Source organism: Ovis canadensis, chromosome 6 (assembly GCF_042477335.2).
Source record: "Ovis canadensis isolate MfBH-ARS-UI-01 breed Bighorn chromosome 6, ARS-UI_OviCan_v2, whole genome shotgun sequence".
Lineage (NCBI taxonomy): Eukaryota > Metazoa > Chordata > Mammalia > Artiodactyla > Bovidae > Ovis > Ovis canadensis.
Genome location: NC_091250.1, coordinates 16,026,666 through 16,040,647, shown reverse-complemented (window position 1 = coordinate 16,040,647; position 13,982 = coordinate 16,026,666).

The window sequence follows — 13,982 nt, the reverse complement described above, 5'->3', positions numbered from 1 at the left end:
CTGTTAGTGACGCCATGAATTGCAGCATGCCAGGCCTCCCTGTCCATCACCAACTCCTGGATTTCACTCAAAGTCATGTCCATCGAGTCGGTGATGCCATCCAGCCATCTCATCCTATGTCGTCCCCTTTTCCCCCTGCCCACAATCCCTCCCAGCATCAGAGTCTTTTCCAATGAGTCAATGAGGTGGCCAAAGTACTGGAGTCTCAGCTTTAGCATCATTGCTTCCAAAGAACACCCAGAGCTGATCTCCTTTTGAATGGACTAGTTGGATTTCCTTGCTGTCCAACGGACTCTCAAGAGTTTTCTCCAACACCACAGCTCAAAAACATAAATTCTTCAGTGCTCAGCTTTCTTCATACTCCAACTCTCAACATCCATACATAACCATAGGAAAAACCATAGCCTTGACTAGACGGACCTTTTTTGGCAAAGTAATGTCTCTGCTTTTCAATACACTATCTAGGTTGGTCATAACTTTCCTTCCAAAGAGTAAGCGTCTTTTAATTTCATGTGCATCTGTCCCTTTTTATACTTCAATAAAACTGTGGTACACAAAATTTCTTGAGTGATCAAGCCTGGTCCTGGGCCCCAAAGCTAAAATCTTCTTCAGAAATCATGAATCCTACATTGTCCACTGTAAGCTATCATCTTGTGGGCTCCCCTGGGTCTTCAAGACAAGTAAGAACACTCAGAGCTGTAGCCTTTCTACGTTCTCAATATACACGTTTTCTGCCTTTCTTTACTAACTCTACAGTGTGCTTATGTGAATGAATGACACGCCCTGTGCAAAACAAGTGATGAACCCTGCTCTGCAGTTTCAAGGTGCCTCATAATGACTGAAGGCAGTCCCAAAAAGGGTAGCCTTGGGAGGGTTTTATGCCATCCTGCCAATGCCGAGAAACACCCAGTGTCACTGTGAGGGGAGAGGCCAGAAATGGGTGAAGCATGTGAAATGAACTTTCTTTTCTTGCTCACCTTTTCTTGGTTTCTTTGACCATTAATAATTGCATGGGGAATTATAATTACTAACTTAATCTGTCAGATCATAGACTTTCAAGGGAACTGTGATCCATGCTGTTACTATGTACTTTTACTTAGACGCCATGTGTGGAAGTGCCTAGCCTTGCTAGGAGCCAAAAGTTACAAGAGCACATTTGGGAGCAAGGCAGAACTCTAGCTCCAGGAACATCTCTCAGGCTAAAGTCACTCTTTTGGTTGCTTGCTTCAGGGGCTGTCGACCTGAAAGTGAGTCCTTGTCATAGATGTGCCTCCAAACTATATGGCTGGAAGCACTGCTAACTAGCATGAGGTTTCCAAGAACATAGATTGAGAATCCCAGACTGGAAGTAAAATGGGCTTCTTCTTTTGGTAGTGCTAGCTCTTAGAAGACCAGAGAAGGCTCTCTAATGGGTTTTGTCTTAACTCCTTAGATATTTCTTTTGTGGAATCTGTGGCAATGAACTTGAAGGGTTGGACCTAGTAGCTTGAGGATAAAAATCACTTTTTCCTCACTGGCCAACCCTCCACAACCTCTTTTGCTATCACATATCCTGGTGTGGTGACACTCAGAAGAGACATCTTGGGTTTGCTGTTCACCTCTTTATGACTCACCACTTTCACTGCCGTCAGGACTGTACTCAGGAGTGTGCACAGGCACACTGAACACGGATGCTTCCCCTATTAGTCCTAGCCAGGGAAACATACCAGGAAAACTACTCTGCTTCAACCCGAGTGGTGTCAGAGGAAAGGGGGAAATCAAACAAAGGTGTTGGTGGTAGGGAACTAAATCAATTTGGGGTGACATCAGGTCTGTCCCTGGTGCATCTCCACCCCACCTTAGTGGTAGAACAAGGAGGGACGAGTATGGCACCTGCATCACTAAGGGACAGACTAAGTCCAAACAGGGAAGGAAAGCTTCAGTAGAGAGTCTGTCTACCACACACACACACACACACCCGCCCCCCCCCCCCCCCCCATCTCAAGCTGGGAGGATCACCTCTGGTGGAAAAAAGCCACGGCTAAGGATGTCGCTTTTTTCTCTCTTGCAGATGGAAGCTAACAGTTTCAGAATTACTCCTTTAAAATGCAATTAAAAAAAAAATGGGACAAGTTTGATCCCCAGAGATTTTTTTTTTTTTAAAGACATACCTGATCTTCTTCTGTGATACTGAATAGCCACAGTATCCTTTAGAAATGGGGAATGCTGGCCATTTGAAGGGTCTCTTAATTACCATACCATAATGTTTTACAACTAGATCAGCTCTGTAGAAAACAAGGGAAATGGGTAGAAGTGCCATATATGTTGCTCTTTATCTCTCTGCAAGACATGCCAGACTTGTGTCCTAAGGGTACAGATTTGGGTGTGAAAACTCCAACTCCCTCCTCTTCTCTTACTCTGCCCCTGTATCTGGGGCTCCCAACTGAACAGGCTGAGAATCAGGGCACCTTTCCAGGAGCGGTTGCCTCAGTTTCAGTAGAAATTCAAACAATCCCATTTGGGGTCGAGACTATTTAGAGGATCCAGAAAGTGCATAGAAGCCTTTACAGAACAAACTTCATGACCTTACTTAGAGAGACAGCAGCCCACTACCTAGGGCTTGGCAACCCACTCCAGTATTCTTGCCTGGAGAATTCCATGGACGGAAAGACCTGGCAGGCTACAGTCCATGGGGTCACAAAATGTTAGACACGATTAAGTGACTAACACAGTTATAATGTATGCCTAGGCCAGACACTGGTCTCTAACTAAAAAACTCGAGTTTCAGGGAAGCTGCTACTTTTAGAGATGAATGGCTTGGGTATGAGACAAGGGAAAAGAGGAAACATGAAATAGCCCTCCTCCCTACTGGGAACCAAGCAGTTCTCATGACAGAGTCAGACTTGGGGCTATAACGTGGCTTAAAGAGGGTGGGATCAGAACAAGTTTGCTGGATATATTCTTGAAGGATTCAAGTGAGCACACACTAAGATTTTAAACTATGTTAAGTTGAATGACATAGAATGGGGGGAAAGGAAACCCCTGGTAAATTCCTAGATAAACTATACGGGAGGATCTCCACAAGTTTACTGACATTGATCCTGAAATTGCAGAAGGAGTAATAATCTTTAAAGATATCTCACTCAGTCAGCTCCAAATATCTACCATAAGTTAGGAAAACAGGCATTTGGACCAAATCAGTCTTTATAAAAACTGTTGCAGCTGGGGCTCAGACAGTGTATTATAGTAGAAAATATGAGGAGGAAAATAGGAAGCATAAAAGAACCAGGTAAAAGACTGATGCCCCAACAATGGCTGTTAAATCTGCTCTGAAAGACTGAGAACAATGCCCAGAGAAACTTAGGTCAAAAGGGATGGATTTGTTATTACTGTGGAAAGGAGGGGAATCACAAGTGGGATTGCCTGCAGGCATCTAAGCCACCCTCATCTCCATGTCCAGTCTGCAAAGGACCATACTGGAGAAGAGACTGCCCTCTGAAGTGTAGGCCCCAGGGGTTGGACTCTCAAGACAGTAAGGACTAAAGGTCCTTGGAGTTCCTTACACAAGCTCCCATCCTAATTACACCCGAGGAACCCCAAGTATTAGTAACTGTGGGGCCAATCAGTCAATTTTCTTTTGGACACTCAGGCAAATTTCTCCACACTTATTGAGGTCCCTGGTCTTCTTTCCTCCCAAACCACTACCATAATGGGCTGTCTGGATGAGCCAAAGGTTATTATTTCAGTTGTCTTTTAAGCTGTAACTGGAACTCTGTGCTATTTTCTCACAGAATTCTGATTTTTCCAGAGTCTCCTTCATCCCTTCTGAGAAAAGATATACTGAGTAAGGTCCAGGCCTCCATTTTCAAGATGTGGAACCAGTTCTTTTTAATTGAACAAAATGCAAATCCTACAGTGTGGTCTGATGGAAAAACTGTAGGTTTAGCACAAAATGTTTTTCCTGTTGTTTTCAAGCACAAAGACCCTCACTTATTTCCACATCAAAAGCAGTACCCACTAAAGGTAGACATTAAGGAAGATTTAAAACCCATCATTGAAAATTTAAAGGATCAAGGACTATTAATTCCCTGTAACAGTCCATCATTCAATTAAGTTCAGTCACTCAGTCATGTCCGACTCTTTGCAACCCCATGAACTGGAGCATGCCAGGCCTCTCTGTCCATCATCAACTCCTAGAGTTTACCCAAGCTCATGTCCATTGAGTCTACGATGCCATCCAACCATCTCATCCTCTGTTGTCCCCTTCTCCTCCTGCCCTCAATCTTTCCCAGCATCAGGGTCTTTTCCAATGAGTCAGCTCTTGGCATCAGGTGGTCAAAGTATTGGTGCTTCAGCATCAGTCCTTCCAATGAACACCCAGGACTGATCTTTAAGATGGACTGGTTGGATCTCCTTGCAGTCCAAGAGACTCTCAAGAGTCTTCTCCAACACCACAGTTCAAAAACATCAATTCTTCAGCACTCAGCTTTCTTTATAGTTCAACTCTCACATCCATACATGACTACTGGAAAAACCATAGCCTTGACTAGATGGATCTTTGTAGACAAAGCAATGTCTCTGTTTTTCAATATGATGTCTAGGTTGGTCATAACTTTCCTTCCAAGGAATAAGTGTCTTTTAATTTCATGGCTGCAATCACAATCTGCAGTTATTTTGGAGCCCACCCTCCCCCCTCCAAAAAAAAAATGTCAGCCTCTGTTTCCACTGCTTCCCCATCTATTTGCCATAAAGTGATGGGACTGGATGCCATGATCTTAGTTTTCTGAATGTTGAGCTTTAAGCCAACCTTTTCACTCTCCTCTTTTACTTTCATCAAGAGGCTCTTTAGTTCTTCTTCACTTTCTGCCATAATGGTGATGTCTTCTGCATATCTGAAGTTATTGATACTTCTCCCAGCAATCTTGATTCCAGCTTGTGCTTCATCCAGCCCAGCGTTTCTCATGATGTAACAGTCCATACAATACTCCTATTTTGGGTGCAGAAAAAGTCAAATGATAAATGGAGACTTGTTCAAGATATACAAATAATAAGTGCCGAATTATTATACTTTATTGCCTGAAATTCCTGAACGAGCCAGATATTTTTCAGTCACTGATTTAAAGGGTAATTTATAGAGTTAAACCTATATTAAATCCTCTTCTCCCTATGTCTTTAAGACAACTGAGAGGATTCTTGGGCATTACACGTTATTGCTACAGTTAGATTCCAGGTTATGGGGAACTTGCCTGGAACTTGGTGATGGCAAGTCACTTGCAGATGGTGATTGCAGCCATGAATTTAAAAGATGCGTACTCCTTGGAAGAAAAGTTTTGACCAACCTAGATAGCATATTGAAAAGGAGAGACATTACTTTGCCAACAAAGGTCCGTCTAGTCAAGGCTATGGTTTCTCCAGTGGTCATGTATGGATGTGAGAGTTGGACTATGAAGAACGCTGAGTGCCAAAGAATTGATGCTTTTGAACTGTGATGTTGGAGAAGACTCTTGAGAGTCCCTTGGACTGCAAGGAGATCCAACTAGTCCATCCTAAAGGAGATCAGTCCTGAGTGTTCATTGGAAGGACTGATGCTGAAGCTGAAACTCCAATACTTTGGCCACGTCATGTGATGAGTTGACTCATTGGAAAAGACGCTGATGCTGGGAGGGATTGGTGGCAGGAGGAGAAGGGGACGACATAGGATGAGATGGCTGGATGATATCACCGACTTGATGGACATGAGTTTGGGTGAACTCCGGGATTTGGTGATGGACAGGGAGGCCTGTCATGCCGCGATTCATAGGATCACAAAGAGTCAGACACGCCTGCGTGACTGAACTGAACTGAACTGAAAGCCCATAGGTTTATTAATGGACAAAGTCTTACTGTACTGATGATGTAAGTGGGATCTTAAAATGTAAAGTTCAGAGCAACAATGCTCCATCTTTAAAGGTACTGTTACTAGGAATAGAATATCACTTACCCTGTTTCTGGAGACCCCAATCTTCAGAAAAAATTGAAACATGACATTATTAAGAGGCAACTACATAAACTAACTCAGGAAACAGAAGACAACTGGTTTAAATTTTACCCATACCTTTATAAGGGCTCGAAGTGCCCCTCAAAAATGGGACTATTCCCTATGGCAGACTGTTTTTGTGCACAAATATTGTCACAGATCCTGAAGCCTAAAAATTAACTATGTTACTCAGCGTTTAGATTTTCAACAGACATTACCAGGAGGTTAACTCCAGATCCAGCCTTTGAGTCAAACATGCAGCTGTTAGAGCCAGGAATGGAGATGTGCCTGAGTATCTATGTAGGCTTGCTTCTGCTGACCCCAAAAGTCCTGAGTCTGCCGTTTGACCCTCAAGACAACACATTCTTGTCCTGGACTCATTCTTACACTGCATTCCACAGTTGGTCTAATTGCTGGGTCAGCAGAGTGCTCCCCTCTTTATCTGTTGAAGACTTCCCATGGTGGGCTTCTCCACTTCAAGGAAAATACTTTCTTCAACTCTGTGATGACATCTAACAATCGTAAGATGGACTGGTATAATATATTATACCTTAACTATGGACATAATGTAACTTTTAATTTTGATTATGGTTTAACTTGATTTAGTGACTAATTTGCTGCACATAAAATTTCAGGTCCTCCTTTTGCCTGGCCAGGCACTGATAGGGACTGGATTCCTCAGTAATGCTGCTGCTGCTGCTGAGTCGCTTCAGTCATGTCAAACTCTGTGTGACCCCATAGACGGCAGCTCACCAGGCTCCCCCAACCCTGGGATTCTCCAGGCAAGAACACTGGAGTATGATTGGCTGCAATATTTCCCTCTGTGGGAAGTACAGATGTTTTGCTGCAAGTTGACGCTCTGACTAAGTTTTTTCAACAGGGTTTACAAGATTATCAAAAAACTATTTCAGCCCTTAATGCAGAACAAATGCAAATTAGAAAGGAGGCTTTACAAACTAGATTGGCCTTATATATACGAACAGCCATACAAGGAGGAACTTATGCTATTATTCATATCCAATGTTGTACATATGTACCAGATATGAGTACTAATGTTACTCACTTCACAAAACACATGAATAAGATGGTTCAGTCTATGGATTCTCCTGAAGCCTCAATCACCTCACTTTGGGAAACATTAATCAGCTCCCCATGGGGGGGGGGGGAAATATCTTAATCATTAATAATTCTAACTGTTCTGTTTTTACTGTTTGCCTCCTGCATCTGTAACTGTGTAACTGGATTTGTCTGCAAGTTTTTAAGTTACAAATGGTTGCCCAGGTTCCTAAAAGTGCCACAGCCTCCTTCAACTATTTCTTGGGGCCCATAGATCAGAGATCCTCAGTATGAGGGTGAGGAGAACATGTTGCATCAATGACTTAGGGAGGACGCCTCTCAATAGCAGGAAGTAGTTGTGGAATGAAAATGATGCCCCTTTCCCTTGGAAACATAATTCTCCTAAAAGAAAGGCGGGGAGGAAAGAGTCAATTCTTAGGCGTATTGATAAGAAGCCTTGTGTCCCTAAGGAGGAGAAAGGGGTCTGGGGCTCTCGAAGAAATGATAGGGGTCTGGAATTCTCAAGGAGGTTAAGTTAAGTTGCTCAGTCATGTCCGACTCTTTGCAACCCCAGGGATGTAGCCCACCAGGCTCCTCTGTCCATGGGATTCTCCAGGCAAGAATCCTGGAGTGGGTTGCCATTTCCTTCTCCAGGGGATCTTCCCGACCCAGGGACTGAACCCATGTCTCCCGCATTAGAGGCAGACGCTTTAAACTCTGAGCCACCAGGGAAGCCCTAAGGAAAAGACAAATGTCTTTTTTTTTTTCTCTCTCTACATTCCTTAGTTTGAGTCACATAAAACATCACTTTCTTTAAGTCTTGAACTGATGATTACACGACAAACAACTCAGTTTGAACTCTGTACTAAGGATTATGTAACAACAACGTCCCCTGCATGGGGACAGTTTCTGCTTCTTGAAAACCTTCTGACTAATCCTGTTATCTTAGAATAATGGGAGTGGATCTGGTAAGATCTTTCTATTTTTAATTCTAATCCTGTCATCTTTAAATATTAATCGTGGGAGTGGATCTAGTAAGATCTTTACAACCTTGAGACATTCTTTTGATTTATTGTAATAACCAATTTAAAAAGACTATATAATTACCCTGCTTAGACTAGTGAGAGAGGAACTCTTCATCCTCCTTCTGATAGACATGTATGTGTATGTCAGAAGCTTTCTCTGTCCTTTTTTATACTTTAATAAAACTCTGCTACACTAAACTCTTGAGTGATCAAGTCTAGTCCCTGGTCCTGAGGCTAAAATCTTCCTCTTTGGAGATCACAAATTTGACATCTTTCACTGTAAGCAATCAGAACTTAGAACTTCCAGATGTTTCAGGTGGATTTAGAAATGGCAGAGGAACCAGAGTTTAAACTGACAACATCTATTGGATCATAGATAAAGCAAAGAATTCCAGAAAATCATCTATTTCTGCTTCATTGAAGCAGAAAGCCTTGATTGTGTGGATCACAACAAACTGTGGAGAATTCTTAATACCAGTGAAACTTTTTAACCTCCTGTGAAATCTGTATGCAGGTCAAGAAGCAACAGAACTAGACATGGAGCAATAGACTGGTTCCACATTGGGAAAGGAGTACATCAAGACTGTATATTGTCACCCTGCTTGTTTAACTTATATGCAGAGTGTACCAGGTGAAATGCTGGGCTGGATGGAGGAAAAGCTGGAACTGAGTTTGCTGAGAGAAATTTCTATAACCTCAGATATGCAGATGACACCACCCTTACGCAGAAATTGAGGAAGAACCAAAAATGGAAATGGAGGAGGAGAGTGGAAAACCTGGCTTAAAAGTCAACATTCAAAAAATAAAGATCATGGCATCTGGTCCCATCATTTCATAGTAAATAAATGGGGAAACAATGGAAACAATGACAGGCTTTTTTTTTTTTTTTTTTTCATTGTGCTCCAAAATCACTGCAGATGGTGACTACAGCCATGAAATTAAAAGACACCTGCTCCTTGGAAGAAAAGCTGTGACAAACCTAGACAGCATATTAAAAAGCAGAGACATCACTTTGCTGACAAAGAGCCGTGTATTTCAAGCCGTGGTTTTTCCAGTAGTCATGTATGGATGTGAGAGTTGCACCACAGAGAAGACTGAGCATCAAAGAATTGATGCTTTTGAACTGTGGTGTTGGAGAAGACTCTTGGCAGTCCCTTGGACTGCAAGGAGATCAAATTGCTCAATTCTAAAGGAAATCAATCTTGAATATTCATTAGAGGGACTTACGCTGAGGCTGAAGCTCTAATACTTTGGCCACATGATTTGAGTCATTGGAAAAGCCCCTGATGCTGGGAAAGATTGAAGGCAGGGGGAGAAGGGAATGACAGAGGATGAGATGTTTGGATGGCATCACTGACTCAAAGCACAGGAGTTTGAACAATCTCCTGGAGATGGGGATGGACAGGGAAATCTGTCATGCTGCAGTCCATGGAGCTGCAAAGAGTGGGACATGATTGAATGACTCTACCACAAGAGCAATATTTTTCCACCTCTTCATTTTCAGTCTGTTTGTATCTTAAGATCTGAAGTGATTCTCTCATAGGCAGCATAGGATCTTGTTTTTTATTCATTGTTACCCTATGTCTTAATTGGAATATCTTGTTAATTTAAATTTATTTTAATTGATGGTTATGTACTTACAGCCATGTTGTTGTTTTCTTGTTGTTTTTGTAGTTCTTCTTTGGTCCTTTCTTTTTTTCTTGTTCTCTTCCTTGTGATTGATGACTATTTTTAAGGTTATGTTTGTATTTCTTTCTCTTTATTTTCCATGTATCTGTTATAGATTATTTATCTCTTTTGAGGTTACCATGCGGTTCATATATAACAACCTATGTATAAAGCCATCTAAGTTGATGGTCACTTAAACTTGCATTTTAAACCTTTAACATTTTATGTTTTTGACATCATATTTTAAATCTTATTTTATATGTCATTTAACTATTATTAACTATTATGTTAGATATAGATGACTTCATTATCATTTTTTGTTTTCTTTTTTTATGTGTGATATTTCTGTTAAATTTTATTTATTTTTTAATTGAAGGACAATTGCTTCTCAGAATTTTGCTGTTTTCTCTCAAACATCAATAATAATCAGCCATAAGTAAACCCATGTCCCTTCCCGCCTGAACCTCCCTCCCATTTCCCTCCAAATTCCAACCTAGATTGATACAGTTCCTCTGTTTGTATTCTCTGAATCATACAGCAGATTCTCATACGGTATTGTAAGCTTCCATGTTACTCTAGCCATACATCTCCCATTCTCCTTTCTCCCTGTCCCCCCCAACCCTGGTGTATCTAAGTCTGTTCTCTAAGTCTGTTTCTCCATTGCTTACCTACAAATAAATTCATCAGTATCACTTTTCTAGATTTCATATGCATACATTAGTATATGATACTTATATTTCTGATAGACTTCACTCTGTATAACAGGTTCTAGGTTCATCCACCTCACTAGAACTGATGAAAATGTGTTCCTTTTTATGGCTGAGAAGCATGGAACAACAGACTGATTCCAAACAGGAAAAGGAGTACATCAAGGCTGTATATTGTCACCCTGCTTATTTAACTTTTATGCAGAGTACATCATGAGAAATGCTGAACTGGAAGAAACACAAGCTGGAATCAATATTGCTGGGAGAAATATCAATAACCTCAGACATGAAGATGACACCACCCTTATGGCAGAAAGTGAAGAGGAACTAAAAAGCCTCTTGATGAAAGTGAAAGGGGAGAGTGAAAAAGTTGGCTTAAAGCTCAACATTCAGAAAACGAAGATCATGGCATCTGGTCTCATCACTTCATGGGAAATAGATGAGGAAACAGTGGGAACAGTGTCATACTTTATTATTTTGGGCTCCAAAATCACTGCAGATGGTGACTCCAGCCAGAAAATTTAAAAAGCGCTTACAACTTGGAAGGAAAGTTACGACCAAACTAGGTAGCATATTAAAAAGTAGAGCCATTACTTTGCTAAAAAGGTCCATTTAGTCAAGGCTATGGTTTTTCCAGTGGTCATGTATGGGTGTGAGAGTTGGACTGTGAGAAAAGCTGAACGTTGAAGAATTGATGCTTTTGAACTGTGTTGTTGGAGAAGACTCTAGAGAGTTCCTTGAAGTGCACAGAGATCCAACCAGTCCATCCTAAAGGAGATCAGTCGTGGGTGTTCATTGGAAGGACTGATGCTGAAGCTGAAACTCCAACACTTTGGCCACCTCATGCGAAGAGTTGACTCACTGGAAAAGACTCTGATTCTGGGAATGATTGGTGGCAGGAGGAGAAGGGGAAGACAGAGGATGAGATTGCTGGATGGCATCACCAACTAGATAGACATGAGTTTGTGTGAACTCCGATGGTTGGTGATGGAAAAGGAGGCCTGGCGTTCTGTGATTCTTGGGGTCACAAAGAGTCGGACACGACTGAGAGACTGAACTGAACTCAACTTTGCATATAAGTTCAACAAATAGGGTGACAATATACGGCTTTGACGTATTCCTCTCACAATTTAGAACCAGTCCATTGCTCCATGTCCAGTTCTAACTTTTACTTCTTGATCTGCATACAGATTTCTCAGGAGGCAGGTAAAGTGGTCCGGTATTCCCATCTCTTTAAGAATGTTCCACAGTTCTGTGATCCACAGTCAAAGGCTTTAGAATAGTCAATAAGACAGAGGTTTTTCTGGAATTCTCTTACTTTATCTATGATCCATCGGATGTTGACAATTTGATCTCTGCTTCTGCTGCCTTTTCTAAATCCAACTTGAATATGTGGAATTTTTTGGTTCACGCACTATTGAAGCCTAGCTTGGAGAATTTTGAGCATTAGTTTGCTAGTCTGTGAAATGAGTACAATTGTGCTGTAGTTTTAACATTCTTTGGCATTGCCTTTTCTTTGGGATTGCAATGAAAACTTGACTTTTCAGTCCTGTGGCCACTGCTGAGTTTCCCAGATTTGCTGTCATAATGTGTGTAGCGCTTTAATAGCATCAGCTTTTAGGATGTGAAATAGTTCAGCTGGTTTTCCATCACCTCCACTAGCTTGTAGTGATGTTTCTTAAGACCCACTTTACTTACATTCCAGGAGGTCTGGCTCTAGTTGAGTGATCACACCATCGTGTTTATATGGGTCACTAAGATCTTTTTTGTATAGTTCTGTGTATTTTTGCCACCTCTTCTTAATATCTTCTCCTCCTGTTATGTCCATACCATTTCTGTCCTTTACCATGCACTTTGCATGAACTGTTGCTTTGGTATCTCTAATTTTCTTGAAGAGAACTATGGTTTTTCCAAATCTATTGTTTTCCTCTATTTCTTTTATTAATATCACTTAGGAAGGCTAAAGATTTCATCCATAGTTTTTCAGTCACCGTGTCTATCAGATCTAATCCTTTGAATCTATTTGTTACTTCCACTTTTTAATTGTAAAGGATTGTATTTAGGTCATATATGAATAGCCTAGTGGTTTCCCCTATTTTCCTCCATTTAGGTCCAAATTTTGCAATAAGGAGTTCATGATCTGAGTCATAGTCAGCGCCTGGTCTTGTTTTTGATGACTGTATAGAGCTTCTCCAACTGTGACTGCAAAGATTATAATCAATCTGACTTTGATATTAACCGTTTGGTGATGTCCATGTGTAGAGCCATCTCTTGTGTTGTTGGAAGAAGGTGTTGGCTATATCCTACGTGTTTTATTGGCAAAACTCTGTTAATCCTTTCCCTGTTTCATTTTTACTCCAAGACCAAACTTGCCTGTTACTCCAGGTATCTGTTGACGTCCTCCTTTTGCATTCCTGTCCCCTGAGATGAAAATGAGATTTTTTTTGGTGTTAGTTCTAGAAGGTCTTGCAGATCTTCATAGAATAGTTCAACTTCAGCTTCTTTGGCGTTAATGCTTGTGGGCATAGACTTGGATTACTGTGAACTGGTTCCTTCTAGAGTATTTTCAGTTTCAGTAATTGTGCTATTATTTTCTGTTTGCTTATTCTGTATTTCTTCTATGTCCACTGTGATTGTATTAACTGTGTTGTTTCTCGTATTTTCTCCATTCTATTTTCAAGTCTTCAGAACATGTTTACTACCATTATTTTTAATTCTCTTTCAGGTAGATTGTTATTTCCTCTTTGTTAATTTGGTCTTGTGAGTTTCTACCTTGTTCTTTCATTTATGCTATATTTCTATGCTTTTTCTTTAACTTGCTCCATTTGAGGTCTCCTTTCCCCAGACTTTAGGGTTGTATTCCTTTTTCCTTCTGTTTTTTGCCTTCGGAGGGGAAGGTTGGTTTAGTGGTTTGTGTTGGCTTCTTGTTAGGGGTGACTTGTGCCTGTGTTCTATTGGGAGGAGAGTAAGCAGATCAAATAGATAATATATGGGACATATACACACACTTCCACACACACAGTTATAACCAAAGTTATCTAAAGAAAAGTGTACAGGAGATTGACTTGGTTAAGTTAAGTTGATCAGTCGTGTCCGACTCTGCAACCCCATGGACCGTGGCCCACCAGGCTCTTCCGTCCATGGGATTCTCCAGGCAAGAATCCTGGAGTGGGTTGCCATTTCCTTCTCCAGGGGATCTTCCCAACCCAGGGATTGAATCCAGGTCTCCCGCATTAGAGGCAGATGCTTTAACCTCTGAGCCACCATGGAAAAATGCAATATTGACCAATTAAAAGTAGAGCTAATTAGTGCTTAATCTGGAAAACTGAGCCTGAGCAGAGTGTCACCTGGGGAGTGTAGAAACAAAATCTCAGCAGTTTAGCTTACATGGTGAAAATAGAAAGCACGTAGGAAAGAGAAGAAAAAGAAAAAAGAGGAAAAGAAGATAAAAGAGAAAAGAAAAGTATGGAAAACAAGGTTTAAAAAAAGAAAAAAAAATATAAAAGCAAAGATAAATAGACATATGAGAAT